A 5,758-nucleotide genomic window follows, 5' to 3' on the forward strand; every position below is an offset into this window, starting at 1 on the left:
AGATGTATCATGCTATCCAATCTTTTTGTGCTTTTTTTGTGATTCTCAGCTAACATGGCTTTGTTCTTCATGTTTTTCTCTTGTCTCCATTTTCTTGTACTTTAGTATCAAACTGTTGCTTGTGCTCCGGCCACCTTCCACTTCCTTGGGGTAGTGAGGCCATGCTTCGACAACGTTCATCCTCCCAATGCTTATTCACATTGCTCTCTTGTTTCCATTTTCTTGTGTTCCAGTATAAGTTTCTATTGATGCTTGGCCACCTTCTACCACCTTGTGGTCAATTTAGGGGTGTGCAAAATAACCTGTAACCAAAAACCAAATTACTATCCAAATAAAATCACATTTAAAAGTCCAACTCAAACTTATGTTTACAAACTGGTGGCCCATTAAGAAAAAACCGGTACTCATTGTTACAAGCCGGTTCAAGTATGGGTATACTCCAAAACCCATTGTTAAGTAGCAGCAACTTTAATCTACATTAACTAAGATAACCCCCTCTTGGATTGCTTATTTCAATGTGAATTCTAATTGGTTGATCTAATGTGTAATGTTTATCTCTAGTTGTGAAGTAGAAACAACTTTTAGCTTATTAAACTAAGACAACTATATTAACAAATTACAATCTATATTGTTTGACAACAACTTATATATTCTTGAAATAGTCCCTGTGTGTTCAATTCTATTTATGCTACCAAATTTCATAATTCATACATTACATGTATTAATGATAGACTTGTGGTATAGATATGTAGTTTTGGATGTAATTGGTAGTTGTCTTAGTTTAATAAACTAAAAGTTGTTTCTACTTTACAACTAGAGATAAACATTACACATCGGATTAACCAATTATAATTCACATTGAAATAAGCAATGCAAATGGGGGTTATCTCAGTTTATGTAAACTAAAAATTCTCTTTTTTAATTTATTTGTGATATTTTGTATTTAAAAAATTGGTTTTAACATTGATTTTTTTATATAATTGGTTTTTTTATAAAACTGGTTTTAAAACTGTTTTTTTAAAAGTAAGTAAAAAATCGGTTTTGAGAAAAACTGGTTTAAAACTGGTTTTTATTTTAAAAACTGATTTAAAACTGGATTGAACCGTATGTAAACCGGTTTTAAAAAACCAAACCGGTTTTATAGAAATAGTTTTAAGATCCAAATCAAACCATATATATATTTTGGTTTGGTTTATGATCCATGCACACCCCTAGTGGTCATGCTTCGACCACATTCATCCTCCCTATACTCATCATCCATGTTGTTGTGCTTACATTCAGCATCTTGTGCTCGCTCATACTCATCTCAATAACGCTCAAGTACTTCTATCTTTCTTTCTTTTCATTGTTTCTCCATCACGTGCTTGTTGCTACTGTTCCTTCCTCCTCCTTGTGTTGCCACTTTTGTTAAATTGCATTTTCAGGACAAGGAACATAAATTATTTTTCTGATACAATTTTGGTGTTGTTAAATTGCATTGAGGACAAGGAACATAAATTATTTTTCGGATACAATTTTGGTGTTGTATTGCATGTTGAATTTGTTTTAATTATAATTGTTGTTATACTGTGATTATTTGGTTTTTCAACTGCGAGCTTTTTGAAGACATGTTTTAAAAATTGAAAACAGAAAACGTTTTCATAAAGTCAACCGTAGAGAGCAAGATGCCATGATCCCTAGAATACAAATTTTCATATAACTTGAGTAGTAATGTTCCTTTCCCAGTCATTTAGTTTTTGCATTTGCTGCTTATTGATTTAAACTTTAGGAAGATTTGCACAAAGTTCCAACCTTCTATGAACTATTCTGGCCAGAAAATAATGCCTGAAACTATTCACAGTATATATGCTTTGCCTCTAACCTAAATTTTCTGCACATACAATTTTCTGTGCAGAATAATCAAACTTCAAAAGTTGGAATGTCTGATGTAGGACCGTGTGTAGCTTGGTATAATGACCGAGTCAATATACTTCTATCGGGATCTCTTTCTCGTTTCTCCTTCAAATAAACAATACATTTCTCTACCTCGGTTTTCACTTCAAAATATAATTCTTGAGATTTCTCCTTGTCCTTAAGCTCCTGTTTCCTTCCTGTCAAACAATATCTCAAATTTTACCACCACATTTTAGTTTATTCCATGTGAGAAATATGCATTGGGCATACCTTCAGTTTCAATTGGTTTTCCAAAATAATAGTAGAAGTAGAACCAGCCCGGAACTTTTGGCAAAACTCCAGGCAGATACACTTGCTGATTTTCCACCTCACCACCAACACCAGCCCTAGTTTCACAATATATAGCAGGAAAACAATAATACATATGTATATATCAAATATCATATATAAAAAAGATGGAAAAGAACGAAAAAATGAAAGTATATACAAAATATTATGTTTAGTATAAATCAACAAAAAGCAAAGTTAGGTACCTCAACTGCACAGCCTCATTTGTAAGGCTTTCTATTTCAGACCTGAAGTAAGGAATCTTTACCAAGTCATCGTAATCAACCACAACCTGAAAAGAACAATGTGATATGCGATTGTGAATTGTGATATTCAAATCTAGGTTCAAAACATTCACAAGAACATTGGTAATGATTTGCCTTCAATGCCAGCATTTTGAGAAAAATAATTACTTTGTAAAGGAAAACCATTGGCTGATTAAATACTGAAACTTACTTGACCAAGATCATCTTCTCCAACAGAACCAAAAGGTACGATTTTGGCTCCAAATCTGGCAGCCATCCTGACAAACTCAGATTGTTCAGGCCAGAATAACTTGTACTCTTCACCCTGATAATTATCACAAAATGATGGAGAATTTAACAACTCTAGTATAGTTCAGTGATTAAATATAAAGATAGAGACATAGTGCAACTCAAAAAAATAAACGCTGAAATTCCAACATTAAACGCTGAAACGGGCTTACCTTCCTATGAAAAGCCTCGCGTAATCCTCCAGGAAATAATAGGACGTGTGACTTTGAAGATAAAAGCTTGAAAAGGTTAGAAGCTGTTACAGGAAAAATACCCATAACTCTGAATGAGTCAAAAGTAGATATTTCTGGCAATCTTCCACTTTTATGTCTCCTGAACATTAAGGGAGGGATTCGCCATTCCTCGAACAACGATGTTTCTTTCTGTAAAAATTTGAGAAACCAAGGGAACAACATCCAATGCTAGCAACATGTGGTTCCCAACTAACAAAACAGGCCCCTCCGAAGGAATTCTAGAAAGGCCCTTAACAATCTTTCCTTCCTCCAAAGTAGAAAGCATTACAGAGCGAGTGACGATGTTAAACAAAATGGAAGCATTATAATCCAAGAGAAGAATGTGTTGCAATGGTTAATGAACAAAGATGAATTGACAGAAAGCATAGCCAATTCTGCCTTTATTACCGTTACTAGGTCAATGCTGCCTTCCTGCAAAGGGATCAAACTGGTTTGATATTAGGGTGAGGATTGGCTCAATTACATACCATTTTAGAATTTGAGTTGGACCTAACTCAACCTTCCAGTACCGGCTTATAATATGAGGATTGCCTCACTTATAAACATGCATTCGGGCCATATTGTTTCCCATGTGGGACTCTTAACAGATAAGCATAAAAATAGAAATGGAGAAAATAATACCAGGAATAGGAAATGCCCACTGTCATCAAATTTACGGAGCTCACAGTTAGGCAGTATCTGACGTAGTCTTTCACCCTCCTGTTGGCTAGGTAGTAACTCATCATTTCCACTAAAAGGCCAAAAGAAATAACTCAGTTTATCCTTCCAGAAAGAGTCATACACTTGAGAAGGAAAACATGGTATGTAAATGAAGATATAAATTGGCTGTTCGCTCTCAACACTCTTCTTTCAACATTATTTCTGCTAAATGAAGGCAATAGAACTCAAAAAAGTTAACAAAGTACATATGGTTCCATATAATGACTGATGTAAGATGTACAATCCCAAAGAGAATGAACCTGCAAAGTATCAAAGTCTGAGCTTTGACAGCATATAAGCGTGAATCAGCATATGCTGAAGCAGATTTCAGCATCTTTAGTTTCCACATAAGTGTTTCTTTTGTTAATATGTCTGCAAGAACCTGATAATTCAATCAATAATAGATTTTCAATATTGAAAGTAAATGAAGTGAAAGCTCAAATAAGCAACAGCAAGCCAGACCAGATAAAATGTAGGGATGTCCAACCATGTTCATCAAAAGTACAACATATTCCACTTTTACTTAGTTTTAGTTACAACAAAGGAAAGACAATAAGCTAGCAAGTTTTAACGTAAGATTTATTCTGAAGTATGCTTTAAGCACTGTCAATGTCATTAACTCATTAAAAGCAATTGATTATTTATTATATTAATAAAAGCAATGCTAGAATCTTACATGAAGAGATGATTAGAAAGTAGTAAAATCCTCTATTGGCTCACTTGCTGCATTTAGTAGAGGAAGTCCTTTCACAACTTTTTCCAACACCTTCCTCAGAGGGTCGCCTAATGTTAAAAGAAAGTCGAAGGCATAAATGGAGAAATGTATCAATTTCTTTGATATGATAGAATAAAAGTTCACTATGATAAATAAGTTTTACCTAAGAATCAGGTCTTTAAGGATATTGGCGTCGAAATTTACTTAAGTAGTAACGTAAGAGTTAAGTTAACTAGAAAACTATGATTCATGAAGAAGAGTGTTAAAAGAATAGTCACATTTCTAAGTGAAAGGCAATTGGAAGTACTTAACACTCTTCTTTCAAGAATGGTTACATTTCTAAATAAATTACCACTATTCAGTTTTAGGTAAACGACCTGAAGCATTTCTCGTTTTCGCATAACATTCAACATTTTCAAGATATTAAGAGCTATAAAGATAGAAATTGGACTAAAGACACCCGACATGAATCTTGAGAAAATAGTTCATGTTTAAGAAACAGCAAAGCAAGATGAACAAACTTGCATTCAAACTTAGAATGTTAGTTCATGTCTATGAAAGGCATTTTCACTGAACCATTTGCAATTAATGGCATATCACTCTTAAAACACTAATCTCGGGCATATTCTTAGTCCATCCTAACACTAAGAGAGTTGAAGATGAGCAGTATACAAGGAAAAAGGACCTGTAAATAGTGTTCGATCCGCAACTGGAATATGCAAGCACCACAAATCAAATATCCTTGAATGAAAAAAATAATATTTCATAATTACATAAATTAATAGGACTAAAACAGGTGCAATATTACTCAAACGACTAAATGAAGACAAACCTTCCCAATTTGTGATGATATGAAACAAGTCACAATCCCACTCCATTAATTCCTGCAAGATTTGGAATATAAATATATAATAAGCTTGTTGTTTGATATGGCATTAGATTACAGCAATATATGTTCTGGTGAAATTAAGTCTATGGTGCACAACCAAGATATAGAACTTTTTTTCTTTTTTTATAAGCACCAAGATATAGAACTTATAACAATGTACTAATTACAAATGAGGCAACAAACAGCAGGAGGAATCGTGGAGCTGAAAGCATTATGCGAGCCTAAAGGCTGAAATTCATTCGTTTAAGCGGTAAGGAAGTAGGATGTCACGGATTCGAATTTATGTTTTGTATTTAATATTTAAATTTTATTGAAATGCACCGACGATCTAAAGAAATTTTACACAGTAATACAATTGAGCGGTTATGATATATTGATAATGTAAAATAATTTACACTATCAATGCGTACCAATTAAACTCTTAATATTTATGTACACCTAAATCTCT

The 5,758-nt window shown here is 33.5% G+C and overlaps 1 pseudogene; it reads right to left on the bottom strand.

Annotated features, from left to right (window-relative positions):
* Window positions 1-1,899: 1,899 nt before the first annotated feature.
* LOC131614562 (phytyl ester synthase 2, chloroplastic-like) lies at window positions 1,900-4,888 on the bottom strand (annotated as a pseudogene).
* Window positions 4,889-5,758: the final 870 nt, after the last annotated feature.

The sequence above is a fragment of the Vicia villosa genome, linkage group LG6, assembly GCF_029867415.1.
Source record: "Vicia villosa cultivar HV-30 ecotype Madison, WI linkage group LG6, Vvil1.0, whole genome shotgun sequence".
In the NCBI taxonomy this organism is placed as follows: Eukaryota; Viridiplantae; Streptophyta; class Magnoliopsida; order Fabales; family Fabaceae; genus Vicia; species Vicia villosa.